Below are 17,718 nucleotides of genomic sequence, written 5' to 3'. Positions count from 1 at the left end.
ACATCAGTGGTCCTCATGGCATGAGCTGTTGCAGCCCCGATGTACCCATGGCATTGTCAATTGTGTAGGAACCACAGCTGCCTTCACCATGGCTGTTCACATCACATTTTCCACCATCAGTGCTCCCCAGCACCAAGGAGTCACTCTCCGAAGGGGAAGGAGCCTCTCCCCTGCATCCTTCTTCCTCTTTGCCAGATGATGCGGTGTTCTCCTTGTCACTGCCTTCGACAGATGACACCTGGTTTTTCCAGGACCTTTTCCACCATGTAGCACAATCTCTGGATAAGGACACTCAGGAAGTCCCAGTAATGCAGTAACAGCTCCTGCATAGGGTACAGCCTCTGTCCATCTTCAGGGTGGTGGTGTCTATGGATGAGGCCATCTGGATCCGACAGCAGTCCTGTGGCAAACCCCAGCATCCATTGCCCCCCAACAGTAAACATGCCAATAAAAAATATTATGTTGTGTCCAAAGATGCTGAATTTTTGTTTACTCGCCCACCTAACTCATTAGTAGTGGCTGCGGTCCATAACAAAATTTCTGCTCCATGCCTCAAGACAAAAATAACCAGAAATGGGACATTATGGTCTGCAAAGTGTATTCTTCTGGCATTCTTCTGCTGGCAGATTATGACTTTTTCAAAATTATTCTAAGCCTCAGGAACTGGTTCCAGTGCCACTTGAACATCAGCACCAGACACTCTCTAGTATTATCAAAGAGGGCCCTGCCATTGCCAGTATGGCTGTACAATCGGCCATGGACACAACTGACAGTGCCACACATCACCGCCTGGTGGTAGTCATGTACCATACCTCGTGGTTCATCCCTTTGGGGGTACCAAAGGAGCTTTAACACAAAATCGAAGACCTACCTTTCAACCATTATCATTATCTTTGTGGGCAAGATTGATGATGTCCTTCACGCCTTGAAAGATTCTAGTACAACGTTATGCACTTTGGGGATGCGTATGCCCCTGGCTAAATAGGGTCAATAGTCTCCATTCCAACGCCCTGAAGACTAGTCCCAGCAGCAACCTCGATTTTTAGCAACAACAGAGGCACAAGCTGCAATGCTAACATTCTGGCAGATATGATCAAAGCCAACAGGTCTCAGTGTCCTACTCTCAACCCTCTAAGCAATTTTGAAGCTGTGGTTGAGCATCTGACCCATCGTTTCCAGTAGAGTACCATGCAACTGTTTCGCCACCGTCTCTGCCCCTTTCTGCATCTGTATCAAAGCCATCACCACACATGGATGGGCATTGGAACTGGTGGCACATGGATACTCCACCCCCTATGCACCCCACTACCCCGTCCCTCTTCAGAGACCCTTATCACAAGACTCTCCCTGACCAGAAGGTCCAACACTTTTTCCGTTTGGGGGCAGTCGAGCCTGTTCCTGAGGTACCCCATGGCAGGGGGTTCTACTCCACTTACTTCTTCCCTCAGAAGAAGAGCGGGGGATGGAGACCAATTTTTGGACCTCAGTGACTCAACAAGTATGTCTTTTAGAGACATTTCAGGATGTTGGCTCTTGCTACCATTATTCCAGCACTGGACAAGAATGATTGATACTAAGAATGATTGATTTATGCTGGCAGGAGAGCTCTCTCCCATCGCCGTACCACTGTGTTGCTGTGAGGTCCATAGAGTAGATACAGTTTCAGTAGAGAAATTCCTGCTCTGTAGCTTTGCACTGACTTTCATCCACGCCAATTTGTTTTTTAAGAAATAACTTGGCATTTTAAGATGGATACCAGTCTACACATTTGCATGCCAGTACTTCACCTTTTCTGTAATGGAAAAGGCAAGTTGAATAACTTGAGTTTCTAGTTTCCATTCTTGAGTCCAAGTAAAGTGCCATTAAGGCCCAACAGATAGTGTTTGCAGGCTTTTTGCCTGCATTATAAGACACAGTAGTAATGAAAAATGACATACTATTGGAAGTTATGGTAGTAAATGACTGAATAGTCATCATAAAACCTACTGAACACGCCCCTCTCTGCACCTAGAAAATGTTTCTGACAAGATCCCACCATGTTTGCTGTGTGACTAGTATGTTTAGAGCACAAGATGAGGAGTATGTACAAAATACTTGCCTTACCAGGTCATGCCTGTAGTGGGTATCCTATCTTCAGTAGTGTTCTCAGAGCTCCATCTGTGAGCCCCCTGCTGCAAAGGGGAGCTGTAAAATTGACAAGAATGACAGCTGCTTTTCATCAACCTAACTGTAGCAAAGACCAAGTAACACAAACACTCAATATAACCTTTTAACATGAGGTACAGAGTTATGAGATTACTGCATTCAGCATTCTAAGGCATGTCGTAAAGCCTTAACCCTAACCAATTTGTATAAATTTAGCATCTGTTTTAAAAATACTGACACACAGCTGAGCCAGACTGGTTTCAAGCTATGCATTGGTCAATGATCAGTTGAGGCCTAGGGATTTTGGCATTAGCTGGCATCTTGTTTGCCAGCATCACAATTATGACAAATTATGTAAATGTCTCCCTTGTAATGTATGTCACGTTAGACTAACTTCTTGTCCGGTCACAGAACGTTGAATGAGCGTGCTTTAAAAAATATGCAAATACATTTGACTTTTCCCTCCATTTGGCTTACTGTAGGCTTGTGCATAGGTAAGTGTAGTGTCACTGTCAGTGAGCCTTTTTATTTGTGTCTGTCAAGTGTCAGTGTCTTAGCTTCATCTGTCTCCATCTGTAAATTGGATTTGAGCATTCTATTCCCAGGGGAACAGCACAGAAAAGTTTATTGGAAACCGTATAGAATAGGATTATGTTTATCAGTAGATAAACATATTTTAAAGCAGTATCTTCTGTGACCCTAGCAGTGTTCATCCAGGAAATATAATGCACTTTGCAGTAATTTCACTTCTTATTTTATTTTAAATTTAATCTTAAAAATGCCTTCACAGGAGCAAACTGGGTTATGATGATCTTTCAGTTTTTATATGGTGCCTCCGTATTTTTTTTCAATATTTTAATGTGTTTGAAGCCTTTTCTTTTAACGTTAGCGTAAAATGAAAGTTTATGAACTTATTTAGCTGGGTTCTTGCAGTTTTTGTCTTATAAATTGTATTGATAAAAAGAGCTGATGTAGTAATTTTAGTTTGTGATTGCCTGCATGAAGTAGGATCATCTTGTCAGTGTAAGAAATTATCCTCGTTCTTCCAACAATGATACCATTTTATATATTTTTTGATTGCATATTAAACTTTTGGAATTTTCCACTCTTATTCAGTACCCAGTGTTGCTCAGGTTCTTAAGTCAATTCATTTTTGGTTTTTGGAAAGTAAAATGAAAATGTGCATGTTTCATTTAAATCATTGCTCTGTGGTATGGGTCTGGGGATGAGAGGTTCGATATGCAGGCTGCCACTGAGAGAGGGGACAATCCCATCTCTCTCACGCAGAAGCAGCTCGGGGCTAAGTAAGAAGCACCTCTTCATGGCCAGTGCAGCTCCAGTGGGCACAGCCAGGGGTGCATGTCCCCCAGATGAGTGAGGTCCAGGTTCACCTTCGCCTGTACTCACCAACCAGAGTTAGGAATGCAGCAAACTTTTTTTTTTTTTTTTAAATGGAGTCCTATAGCACCTTACCTAATAAATAAATGTTCATCTTTAATGAGCCTTCGTGGGTAAGACCCATTTCAGATTTGGAGTAGATAATTAGAATTCAGGGTTTATATCGTGGGGAAAGGGGAGGAAGGAGGGGAAGAAAGGGAAGGTGTTACCTGTCACTAATAGGACCAGTGGAAGAAATAAATTAAGTGGGATGTGTGCCATTCCTGCTAATATCAAAGGTAGGAGAATTGCCCTTGTAATGCATAACTGAGATCTGTTAAGACCAAGGTTAAATGTGTTAAATTTGCAAATGAATTACAATTCAGATATCTCCCTCTCTAATCTTGAGGTAAAAGCCTTTTGTGGGAGAAGGACTACTTTCAAATTAAAGTGTTCCCCTATAGGTTTATGTGTGTTCTAATTCCTAGCGGCATTGCTAGTGCATGATGGCATATATCCATTAGTGGATGTGCAGGTATATGATGATGTGGTTGATACAGTGATGTTATCTCTAGTAAAGATATGTGGACAGAGCTGGCAATGGGGTTTGTTGCAGGGATACATTCCTCGATTAGTGTTTCTGTGGTGTGGTGTGTGGTTGCTGATGTGTATTTTCTTGAGGTTGGGTGGCTGTCTGTAGGAGAGGACAGGCCTGTTAGAGTGAGGGATTGTGTTCCATTATAGGTTGTAGATTTCCAGTGATGTGATGTAGGGGGTTAAGCTGAGGGCTATAGGTGATGAAAAGTGGTGTTCTGTTGTTTTCCTTGTTGGGCCTATCATGAAGTAGCTGGCTTCTGGGTACTCATCTGTCCCTTTCAATTTTGTTTCTTTACTTCCCCCAGTGGGAAGTTTTACAAATGCTTGATAAAGATTTTGTAGTTCTTTTGATCCTGTCAGTGGGATTGGAGCAGATACAGGTGTATTTTAGGATTTGGTTGTAGTCCGTGGATCATGTGATGTGTCTTAGATTGAAGCAGGAGACATGTAGGTAAGAATAGCAGACAGTTGGTTTCCAGAATAGTGTGGTATTAATTTGACCATTGTTGATTTGTACTGTGTTGTCCAGGAAATGGATCTCTTGTGTGCAGTGATCAAGGCAGAGATTGGTGGTGGGGTGCAAATTGTTGAATCCTTCAAGGGGAATCCTTGTGGAATCCTTCAAGGGGATCTCTTTACCCTGGGTTCATATGGTGAAGAGGTAATCGGTGTAGCATAAGTAGAAGGTTGCTAGGGGATGGAGCTGAGGAAATGTTCTAGGTCAGCCATAAAAATGTTTAGCATATTGGGGGGCCGTACAGGTATCCACAGCAGTGCCATGGACTTGGAGGTATAAATTGTCTCCACATTGAAAATAGTTGTGAGTGAGAACAAAGTCACGTAGCTCAGCCACCGTTTGTGCTGTGGCATCATCGCGGATGGTTCCTGATAGCTGATAGTCCACTCTGATGTGGAATATTGGTGTAGAGAGCATATACGTCCATGGTGGCAAGGATGGTGTTTTCAGAAGATTACGAATATTCTGTGGTTTTCTCAGGTAGTCAGTGGTGTCTCGGAGATAGCTAGAAATGCTGGTAGCATAGGGTTTGAGGAGCGAGTCATCATAGCAGGATAGTCCTGCTGTAAGTGTTCCAATACCTGAAATAATAGGACATCCAGGGTGCCCAGGTTTATGGATCTTGGGTAGCAAATAGAGTGCTCCTGGCTGGAGCTCTGTGGGCATGTCTGTGTGTATTTGGTCCTGAGCTAAAGCAGGGAGTTTCTTGAATAGATGATCTAGTTTCTTTTGGTATTCCTCAATGGCATCAGAGAAGAGAGGCCCGTAGAATGTGCTGTTGGAGAGTTACCCGGCTGCCTGCAGTTCCTACTGTGACTTATTCATGGCTACAGTGCCCTCTTTGTCAGCTTCTGAGTATAATGTCCGAATTGTTTTTAAAAACAAGAAGTCCTGTGGCACCTTATAAACTAACAGATAGTTTGGAGCATAAGCTTTCACTTCATCTGACGAAGCGGGTCTTTGCCCATGAAAACTTCTGTTTCAAAATATCTGTTAGTCTATAAGGTATCACAGGACTTCTTGTTGTTTTTGAAGATACAGACTAACTCAGCTACCCCTCTAAAAGTTGTTTTTGAGGCTGTGGATAGCGCTGCATTCAGCACAGCTGAAGTTATGTGTCACATAGTGTTCGTGTGCAATGTCAGCCTGTGCACGTTTGCAGAACCATTCAATGTAGAAGTCCAGACTCTCACTATGACCACTGGGGAGGGGGTCCACAGAGAATGTTTCTTGTGGTGTTGGTAGGAAGGATCCAGTGGGTCAGTACGATGTTCATTGATGTGTTGGAAGTATTCTTTCAGATGGAGACAGCAAAAATAGGCTCCCAGGTCACCACAGAATTGTATCATGTACGTAGGGTTGGTGGGGCAGAAAGAGAGTCCCCAAGATAGGACAGTCTCTTCTGCCAAGCTAAGTCAATAATTGGAAAGATTAACAATGTTTTCTGGTGGGTTGAGACAGGCATCGTTGCCTGTGGAATGAAGGCATTCAGATAATTTGTCCTTTTTCTTCTGTAGGGAGGTGAAATGAGGATTGTAAATAGCTTGTCTTGTGTTAGTAAAGTCCCACCATGTGGCACTTTATGCGGAAGCTTGGTTATTGATGAGAGTCTCTAGTTGGGAGAGATCATTCTTGATTAGCGGGTTTCTTTGAGAGTATGTGGCACAATCTCACTGTAGAACAGTGATTGTAATGGATTTTTCACTTTGAATCCATTATGTTCATCCATTTGGACTTGGAGAGGATGACGATGTCTGTATCTGTGTGAGATTTTTCATGAAGTTGTGTGCTTTTCCCTGGCTCCCTGACAAAAGCAAACAGCCAGCAACATCCCTGTACAAGTTGGGGAGGTGGGAGGCTCGGGGCAAGGGCAGTTCTGGACAGGGAAGCAGGGTCATGTCTCCAGCCAGCCCCTTTCACATGCCTGGTGATTGTCTCTTTTCTATATTGTTTTCTGTGAAGTAAACCTGTTCCAGGTACATCCCTTTGTCGTGGCACAACCAAACCCTTGCCTTGCTTTAAGTTGTAAGAGAAAGCTGTATACCAAATTTGGTGGTCCTAGCTTGTACTGTTTAGGAGGAGTTCTTAAACAGATGGACAAACTCTCTTAAATATAAAGTAGATACCATGACCATAAAACTTTGGGTGGATGGATCTGTGATGTGCAGCTAACTAGCAAGAGTATGAGATAAGTAACTCAAGGCGTTGCCATTTATAGGTTCTGCGGATCATCACAAAATACCAATAAAAGTCCAATGCATAAAAATATGGTTTATATTGACACTATAGGGTAGCTGGCTTAATTTTTTGTTTCTATTCTGTGCATCACTCCCCTGTAAACTGCAGTTGTTCTCCTCTGTAAAATATAGAAACAAAAAAGTTACACTCATTGCAGAATGGAAAAATGAGTGCCAGTTAGTTCTTCTAAATTTTAAAATTGAGACAAATCTATTAATTACAGGCAAGTCAGGATTTTCTGTTAGTTTTGAATAACCAGGATTCCTAGAACACCAGTGATGTGAAATGTGTATTTAGCACTGACAAATCAAAAAAATAAGGAACAGTGTAAATCTTGCAGTGGTCTAGAAGAATAGCAGTGCCTTTTTTGGCAGTGGCTAGGACTAACTGTAACAGCCCACTCTTATTGTTGCCTTTAAATATTGAGTCTGTTCTGGTATGGCTATGGTCTGGAGAAGTGGGTCTTTCCCACAGAAGCTCATCACCTAATACGTTATTTTGTTAGTCTTTAAAATGCTACTGGACTGCTTTTTTGTTTTGATAGAATATAGACTAACACGGCTCCCTCTCTGTTACTATCCAGTTTCATTGTGATTTTCAATCTCTGCTCTTACCTGATCCAGGTGGTAAGGCAGCACCCATTGCTAGATGTGGATCTAAATCAGTTGATTTGTGCTTTCTTCAGCCCGTTTCAGGCTGGACATGTGTTCTAGCAGTTCTTCCAATTTCTTCCTCAGGACATCCAGATGAGCCAAACCTGCAAGACAAGTGTTTTCACAGATATTCATCCAACCACCACCAAGTGAACACTTCTGGCTGGTAGCAAACAAGAACCTGCTGAAGCTGCTAAATCAGTGGTGGAATGGGAGTGGGATCTTTTTAGACTGTTTAAATTGTGTGTATAGTGATTAAACCCATGGTGAGGCCAGTATTGTAAATGTGTATGTTAGATATGAGGGAAGCAGGTGTGGTTTTGTTTTAGAAGGTAGTTGAGGAAAGAAGTGAAAGAATTTGGATGATTTATATCACTCTAGAGAAGTTAGATCATAGGGCAGACATCAGGTGAGAAAGCCAAACATGGAAAAACATCAGTGTGGCTTTCTGAATTGTGGTTGTGGCCACATCTGGGGTGTTGTATGTTTGTGGGTAAAATACACAAAATACATTGTAGGTGGGGTAATGTTTTTGCAGAACATTGTCTTGAGCTAATTTATAATTGAGTTCACACAACCATTAAGGGATTAAATGGTTATGTTTTTAAAGAGGTAAAATAAAAAATTTGCATTTTATTAGATATTTGAATTAAATCCTATTTGCTTTTGGGACATATTTTCCTGGAGAAGACTGTCCATGTTTCCTCTGGAATAAACTTATATCTCAAACTTTTTTAAATGTCAAAAATAATTTGAAAACTGCAATTTAACGTTATTTTCATAGGCCTGTTTTAACACCATACAGTCAAATAGTGTATCAACATTTATCTGCAGTCCTTTAAATTTTCTCAGTACTTTCTCTCATCCTATATTCATGCCTTTCCATGTATCTCTTTTCTTTACCATTTCCTGGAGGTTTCTGGAGAAAGTCATCTTTTTTTGTTAAGAAAGTAGATTTTAGATTTTGAACTCCTGAAACTGGTGTGTTATGGCTTTATTTACATTGTACATATGTTTATCCAGTAGTTGATGGAAGTAATTGCAGATATGTCTCCCTTCTAAGTATCTGATTCTATTGAAAGTAAGAAATAGGAACTGTCAAAACGGAATAATTGTAACGCAGTTTGTGGCAGCCCATTCGTTGCAAGCTTCACTTATTGTTTACAAGATTCAAAAGCCACAGATGAAAGCAGTAAGTTGAATATGTGTGATCTGTTAGAATTTCTCCTAAAGAGGTTATTTTAGCTGTGCACTGTAAACTAATTGGTTGCTAATTGACAGAAAACATTGTCTGTGGAAGCTGCTGAAATGTACGTGCATGAGAAGAAAAATGTGGTGTTAGACCCCCAGAGAGAATTATTTCCAATTAAAAGTGTCGCAGAGCAATGGATCCAAATGAACTGGACCAGTTATGACATCAGTTCTTTCACTAGCATATTTTAAATCAAGGTATTTATGGTCATTCAATATGTTTAGAAGATAGAGCCCCTTTTCTGTTAAATCTGTCTTGCCTTATTCATGTAAAATTCTGACACAATTGGTCTATTGTATTTGATAACCATTTTTGCTAGTTACAATTTGGTATTCTGTGCATCTCATACTGATAACCTTAAAGCACTTCTATTCCATGTGATTTATTTAAATGTTAATAAATTATACATTTCTGGCACTTTAGTAATTCATGTGAAAATTATTTGGAGTCAGCTCAATATAATGTACTTCTGTGTGGTCTCTTGTGGCCAAAAATATGTCAAACAACAATTTCATCCACTCTTCAGATTCACATTTTAAAGTGACTTTGGGTTATCCGTAGGTCAGAAAAAAATGAGGAACTGAGCATTTCTTAAACATTGAAATGCAGTATATTAAAGGTGGATAGAACTTGTTTTCATAATACTACATATACTGTACTTCTTTATTTTGCCTAACATTATAGGGTCTTAAAGGCTTGTTTGGCTTTATTTGTGTATTTATAATGGAAGTTATACCCGGCATACAGGAGGATTGACTTAACTAAGAGAAACTTCTTACCAAATCTAAATGTAATTTTAGCGAATAATAGTGTTCTATGAAGTATGTTTACTGACATGATGTTTTTGCCTCTGGGTACGGAGAGTACACGACTTTTCATGAATCTGTGATACTAATTTGAAACTGATGGTTCATTTCATTCCTGTAAGTCAAACAGAGAAGAACTCGTCAATGGCAGCAAAAGTTACTGTGTCTATCCCAGATTGATGAGTACAGGTTTCTTTGCTCCAGGCATAGCTGTGCTGATTTTCACCTTTTGGTAACCCAAAGCTTTTATGCATCTCTAATGGTGTATAACTTAAGTCCAAACTGACTGCAAAAATGAGCCTCAGTTCTTCATCGTGGATTATGTAATCACCAGTGTTTAGTATAAAATTGCTTCTTTGTGAAACTCAGAGCAAAAGTATCAAAGAGAGAACTGTGTTAGTCTCTATCAGCAAAAACAATGAGAAATCCTGTGGTACCATATAGACGAACAGATTTTTTGGAGCATAAGCTTTCATGGGCAAAGACCTGCTTTATCAGATGCACTGATTGTTGAGCATTCGTGGTCTCTGCCCACGAAAGCTTATGCTCCAAAGTGTCTGTCAGTCTGTAAGGTGTCATAGGACTTCTCGTTTTTTCAGAGCAAAAGGAGAGAGCAGATAATTAGAATCCTACTATCCTTTTCCATCAAGAGAAGTTCCTGTTATTGGTGGATAGTTTCAATTGCAATGCTTTTTTCCTGCAAGCAGAAGAGCTAATCTTGTCAAGAGCAGCCACAGAATTAGGGTGGATTTTTGTTTCTGCTGAATAAAGAACTGTTGTTGCTCCATGCCCAGTCCCTGCAAAAGTGGCACCCTCTAAATCTTGCTAAATCATCTGAACACATGGTATTACTGAATGCCATGTGTTGCTAGAGGTAAATGCTGCTCCTTGGGACATATCCCAGTTAAACAGGCTTCTTAAAGAAGTCAAATTTCTTTGGTATATGATGTGTGGCTTCTGCTGGGACACACTTCTGCATGTATTCAGCTCGTAGCTAGCCAGAAAAAGGAGTCCCTCACCTCCATTCCCTGTTAGTTCCCCTTTGAACAGAAGAAAAGTTTGCACAACTAGTGATAATACTGCTTATGAAAGACAAGTGCCAATGCTGATAATTTATTGCTTGTATTTCATCTGCATTCAGACAGGGACCCTCTGTCCCCCTCTCCCAGTACTTTACAAATACTGTTTTAAAATAAAATACTGCACACTGCCTGAAGTGTACTTTTTCATGTGTTATGGTTCGGTGAGTTGGCATGCTGTTAATGGTTCACTGAGTGTGTAGTAAGTTATAGAAGGCTGATATTTTCTGAGAGTTCCATGAATAGCATGCATCTGCCAGGACCCAAATACAAAGAACTTAAAATAAGGACTACCCAGGAGCATAGTGCGTGAAGCTTAGCAATTTTCCCATCAGGTGACGTGGCAGCGCCAGTCAACCATGAGTCTGTTTCAAAGTGTTAAAAGCCTTTAGATTTCTGGGCATAACTGGATTGCCTGTACAGACTCAGAAGTACAATGTCACTGCACAGCTAGCTATTTCACTTTCAGTGGGTGGGGTTAGGGTTTGCTACTCAAGCATCGATATTAACTGCTGTAGTCACGATAACAGGTGAGCTGTCCATAGCACCCATATACAGGTAAGCAGTCCCAGTGTTCTCTAACTTCATCTTCATGATGATATTGTTGATGTGCTGTAAAGAAAGTAGCAGGGTAAGTGCTAATGCCCAGTTTAATTTGAATTCCAGTTGATAAGTTACATACAACTCATACCCCTTTTCTGAAGTATATGCTGACTTTTTAAAACAGCTTGTGTGCATCTCTTCTGATCTTAATTTGGCTGCAATTGGTGGTTGTGTCAAGGGAAGATGAGTTTACACCATCTATACAATGAGTAAATTGAAGCATAGATGAAATGACTTGCTGTGAGACCTTGTGAACAAGCCTATGGTAGTCAGGTATAGGAACCAGAACTTCAAACTACTCGATAACTGTTGTCCAAGAAGAACACATGGGACTGTATATAATGGTAATTTAATGGTATGCTATTCCCATCACTTATCCCTTGTAAGGACAGAAAAGCTATGTCTACACGTGAAGCCTACATCGAAGTAGCCTATTTTGATGAATAACGTCTATATGTCCTCCAGGGCTGGCAACGCTGATGTTCAACATTGACGTTGCGCAGCACCACATCGAAATAGGCGCTGCGAGGGAACGTCTACATGCCAGAGTAACACACATCGAAATAAGGGTGCCAGGCACAGCTGCAGACAGGGTCACAGGGTGGACTAGCACTTCTGGGGCAACAGCTAGCCGCTCCCTTAAAGGGCCCCTCCCAGACACACTCAGCCTGCACAGCACGCGGTTTGCAGAGCCATAGGCACGCACACCTCGGGCGACGCAGTCATCATGGACCCCCAGCAGCAGCAGCAGCGGCGAGAGGTCCACCCAGCCACCCCTGCAGGAGCAGTGCTCGCCCTGTTCCGTGCCATGCAGGAGGCAGCTGAGCACCTCCTTGCCACAGAGGAGGAGATGCCCGCAGGGGAGGAGGACACAACCCCCAACCCTGCAGCACCCCAACCCCCTCGCCGCCTCATACGCCGGCGGCTGTGGAGCTACCCCACCAGCACCGACTGGTGGGAGCAGCTGGTGCTTGGGGAGTGGGACGACGACTGCTGGCTCAGGAACTTTCGGATGAGCCAGCAGACATTTATGGAGCTATGCCAGTGGCTCACCCCCGCACTCAAGCACCAGGACACCGCCATATGGCGTGTCCTCCCTGTGGAGAAAGGGGTCGGCATCGCTGTCTGGAAGCTGGCCACTCCAGACAGCTACTGATCCGTGGGACAGCAGTTTGACGTTGGCAAGGCCACCGTTGGGGCTGTCCTCATGGAGGTAAGAGGACCCGAGGGGGGGGAGGCAGCCCTGGCAGGGCAGGGGAGGGGAGGGCCACACACAGACCCTGCACACCCCTCATTGGTGCTCTCCCATGTGCTTGCCCTGCAGGTCGTCCGCACCATCAACGCCATGCTCCTCCACAGGCTCATGAGGCTGGGGGACCCAGATGCCACCATCGCGGGCTTTGCCACCCTGGGCTTCCCCAATTGCTTTGGGGCTCTGGATGGGACTCACATCCCCATCTGCGCCCCGGAGCACAGTGGAGGACGGTACATCAACCGGAAGGGCTACCACTCAGTGGTCTTCCAGGCCTTGGTGGACAGCTGGGGCCGTTTCCAGGACATTTATGTGGGCTGGGCTGGCCTGGCAGCACCCATGATGCCCGGGTTTTCCGGAACTTGGGCCTGTGCCGCCGGCTGGAGGCGGGAACCTACATCCCCCAGCGGGAAATCCCTGTGGGGGACACCACCATGCCCCTCTGCGTCGTTGCAGATGCAGTATACCCTCTCCGGCCCTGGCTCATGCACCCGTACACGGGCCATCTGTCTGCCAGCCAGGAGCGCTTCAACCAGTGCCTGAACCACGCGCGCCAGGTGGTGGAGCGCTCATTTGGCTGCCTCAAAGGGCGCTGGAGATGTCTCCTCAACCGCCTGGATGTGGGCCCCACCAACATCCCCCAGATTGTGGGTGCGTGCAGCGCCCTACACAATCTGGTGGAGAGCAAGGGGGAGGCCTTCTTTCAGGGCTGGGCTGTGGAGGCCGGCAGGGCCGATGTGCAGCCACCCACTACCCCCAGTTGTCAGGTGGAGCCCGAAGGGACCCAGGTCCAGGAGGCCCTGCGGGCCCACTTCGATGAGGCCGCGGGGTGAATGCTGCCAGGCCCCCCACTGCCCCCCCATCCTCCACAACACTCCCTGCCCCTACGCCCACACCACGGAGCACCCAACAGCACACCCCCCCCACACTTTTCCTGGACAAATAAAAGCAGACACTTGTTTGTGAAATCAAACTTGTTTACTTTGAACTCTGTTCTAACTAATACTAACTGTATATAGGAACTTCTAACTAACTTAAATATGAAATGTGTATGTATATATTAACAAAAAAAAACAGGGATAACAAGGAAGGGGAGAACTATTTACATGGGGGGCAGGAAGGATCAGACTGTGCAAATGGGGGTCACAAATAAATACAAACTATATACAAGGCCGAACAACAAAACAGTGGGGGGAATATATACAAGGGGGGGCCCACGTCCTGGGCTCCATGCCCCTATAGTCCAGCACTGGGGGTGGGCAGCCAGGAGCTCCGCCTCGGCCACAGCCCTGTCCAGGGCTGGCTGGGGGCCGGGCAGACCGGAAGATATGGCCGGCGAGTGTCAGCTGGCCCCAGATCTCCCTCGGCGGAACGGCCCTCGCTGGTGGGTGGCGGGGCGACGGCAGGTGGCGTGGCAATGACAGGAGTAGCGGGTGGCGCGGCGGCTGGAGCATGCAGGGCGGGCGCAGCGGCGGCCGGCACGGCATGGGGGGCCAGGCAATCCACTATGCAGTTAAAGGTCTCCATGTAAGCCCCCCATGCCTCTTAGCGCCAGGCCAGCGCCCACTCCTGGAGGTGGAGGCGGTGTTGCTCCACCCGCAGCCGCTGCTCCGCGACCTCCACCTGCTGGCGGTGGAGGGCCAGCAGCTGGGGGTCCATCGCCGGTGGCTGCTGCTGGGTCCGCCGTCTTGCCTGCCGTGGGGCTGGTCGGTCTTCCGCCGAGGAGCTGGCCTGGAGCGATGGCCCTGGAGGGGATTCCGGGACCACTGAAGCCTCGCCAGCGCTCTCCGGTCCTTCTGATGGTGCAGCTGTGGAACACAGGATGGGGGGAAGAAGAGTGGAGACAGGCGTTAGTGTGGGTCCTGAGCCGTAGCCCTTGTCCCCCAACCCCTGTGCTGCAGGTTCCCCATCCCCATCCCCGGGAGATGCTGCTGTGATGGGGTTCAAGGGTCCCCCTGCACTGCACCCCGTCCCCTGACGGGAGTGACTCTCACTTCACTCAGCAGGGTCTGACAGGAGAGATTTCTTAGGCAACAGATGCCCAGTTTCTCCCAGAAGCGACAGTACAGCAGTCAGAGACAGTCCTTCCAACCCGTCCTGGGGAGAAGACCCCAAGGGGTGCCCCTCTGGGGTGTAGCTTTCCCCCTCCTCAGGCTGGCTGCCTTCCAGCTCTCCCTTCCCCTAGCCTCTAACTGCGGCCCCCGATTCAAACCCAGCTCGGCTCCTCCCTCCTCTTTGTTCAGGGCAGAGGTGTAACCTGCCAGTTGTAGCCCCAGGATCATCCTTTGCCCCTGGGAGCTATTCAGCTTGTTGCTCATATCTAGCCTGAGTCTCGCATTTGCACTCCCCCTACTCCATTACATGCTGCTGCTGCTGGGTGTCCCACCCCCTCCTCCCGGGGGACCCTAGAGGTTCTGCTCCCCCCTGCCCCGCGGATGGGGCATGGCACTGTCGTGCTGGGGGGGGGCAGGGGCTGATGCACTCCTGTGAGGGACATGCCACTGCTGTCCTTGGGGCCATGGCCATCTGGGCATGTGGAGGGCCCTGGCAACATATCTATTACCCCTGCCCCTCAACCCCGGGGGTGTACACCAGGGGGGTACATACCTGTAGGTCCACTCCCACGGTCGGGGGACACCCGGGGGGCGGACGCCCGGCTGCTGCTCCAGGATGGCAAGAGGATCTGGAGCCCGGTGTCGGTGGAGGAGGAGTCCCCCTCCTCCTCCTGCTCCGGGGCTCCAGGGGGGGCCCCCGGGATGCGGGGCTTACCTCCGGGGCGGACTCCGGCTCCGGGGCCTGCTGGGGCTCCTCAGCCAAGGTGTCGAGTGGCTGGAGAGGAGGAGGTGTGCCAGGGCCCCAGGATGTCCCTGACCTCCCTGTAAAAGGGGCAAGTGATGGGGGCGGCCCCAGATCGGCCGGCCGCATCCCAGGCCCGGGTATAACCCTGCCGCAGTTCCTTGACTTTACTCCGGACATGGTCCAGAGTGCGGGCAGGGTGACCCCGGGCGGCCAGGCCCTCGGCCAGCCGAGGGAACGCATCCGCGTTCCGCCTCTTGCTCCCCATTACCTGGAGCACCTCCTCCTCACTCCAGAGCCCCAGCAGGTCCTGAAGCTCAGCCTCTGTCCAGGAGGGGCCCCGCTGCCGCTTCCCGGCCTGGCTCCTGCCCTGGCTCCCCTTCGGGGGGGTTTCTTCAGGCGCTGGGGGGGCTGCCAGGCGGCCATGAGGTCCTTTGGGGGTCTCGGTGGCTGAAGATGAGTGTGCAGGCTAGCCGCGGGTTATTGCTGCTGCCTGCACAGTCTCTCAGCTTCCTGCACAGAAAGGGAGGGGGTGGGGACCTTTAAGGGGCCGCTCCACGCAGCCACCATTGAGCTGAGGGGTTGGAGAGAGTCTCTCTCAACCCCTCAGCTGATGGCCGCCATGGAGGACCCCGCAATTTCGAAGTTGCGGGATGCACAATGACTACACGGTCCCTACTTTGACGTTGAACGTCGAAGTAGGGCGCTATTCCCATCCCCTCATGGGGTTAGCGGCTTCGACGTCTCGCCGCCTAACGTCTATGTTAACATCGAAATAGTGCCCAACACATGTAGCCGTGACGGGCGCTATTTCGAAGTTAGTGCCGCTACTTCGAAGTAGCGTGCACATGTAGACACGGCTAAAATGTTGCTTGTAATGCAAGTTCTATGCTGAATGACAGCACTGCAATTCTTAATCTGTTATTTCCAATTGAACAGTACAGGCTTCATAATTTTAGGTGTCACTGTTAAATGGGATAACTGGGATTCATGTTGCTATCATAACCAATACTGAGTGCAGTTTTAAAATTCATTCTCTGGAAGGCAATTTGTAGAAATAATACATGCTAACGTAATGCAGAAAAAAACTGAGATGTTTCTGCTCTATTCTAAGTATTCTGTATAGCGACTTGAGATTCTGAAAGCCCTTTTTACAATTGTTCTTGACTCCTGTGCTAAAGGGTCTAGTTAGGAAGAGGAAGGAAAGGCATCTTATGCTTTTCAGATATCATGAAAAGGCTGAAGCTTATAGTAAGAAAATGACACACAAACTGAGTACATTTGCTTTATTGTCTTCAGTCCATCATCATGCCAATATATGAAAGGAACAACATGAATAAATTACAGTTATAACACTAGCACCTTGAAAGGGTGGTACCTAAATCTTTCTTACATGGACTAGTATTCACTTTTATCCCTTATGTGTGTGTTGAAATGTGTTACCTGTTAGCATTTCTAAGCACAAATGCTGGAGGGAGTTGAGTCTCAAGATAACTTGAAATGTATCTTGTTCAGACATGGTTTGATACTGGATCCTGAAAGGTTTCATAGCATGGGAGACCTTCCACTTCTCTTGGGAGCAGCTGTCTCATTTAACTTGAGCTAAAGGAGTGAGCCATGCATGGAAGACTGATTCGAGATCTCCATTAAAGATCTCTAATAATGTATTGTTATAATGTCTCCTAGCCAGAACAACATTAAAAAACAATGATCGGGTTACATGTTTTTAGAAGTGTCATTGCAAAAACAGAGCCATTTAGTTAGAGGTCGTCTTGTTGCATGTATTAATGTCCTGTGTTTTATTACCACTGTACCCACGGAGCCCAAATAACTACAGGAGCAAACAGGAGTCTGTTCTAACTTGTGCATTTCCAAAAGAGTTAATCAGCCTGTTTTAACTGTACAATCTAGAACTTCTTGGTTGTTCGTGGGCCATTACAAAGACGGTTTTTATCTAGAGTCCAGTGGAGCTGATTGGTAGATAGCAATTCCATTTCTCAACAGCTGTTGAGACTTTGATGTTTTTCATTCCACACTTGTAGGAGAAGTGGAACAACATCTTTCCAATATTTGTGTGGAAAAAATGGAGTGTCGGATTGGCTGGATCTTATTTATTTTCCAATCCACACATACCTGCTTGCAGCATGCACAGCTGCCAAAAGTGCTTTTGCAATCACAATCTTTCCCTTACTATAGCTAGAAGCAAACTGTATCAAGCAAGTTCCCTAGGATTTCTGTGTAGTGCCTGCTGCACAGAGGATGCTTAAAAGCCGAAATTATTCCTTGCAAGGGATACATTCCTGTTGTGTTTCACAGCAGTTCGTTCATGAAGTTCTATTGTGTGGCGTGTGGATGGATACCCAGTGAAAAAAGGGCATTAAAACACTGTTTGCTGTTGCTTCC

This window comes from Carettochelys insculpta, chromosome 15 (genome assembly GCF_033958435.1).
Source record: "Carettochelys insculpta isolate YL-2023 chromosome 15, ASM3395843v1, whole genome shotgun sequence".
Classification (NCBI taxonomy): domain Eukaryota; kingdom Metazoa; phylum Chordata; order Testudines; family Carettochelyidae; genus Carettochelys; species Carettochelys insculpta.
Note: the sequence above shows the minus strand (reverse complement) of the source record.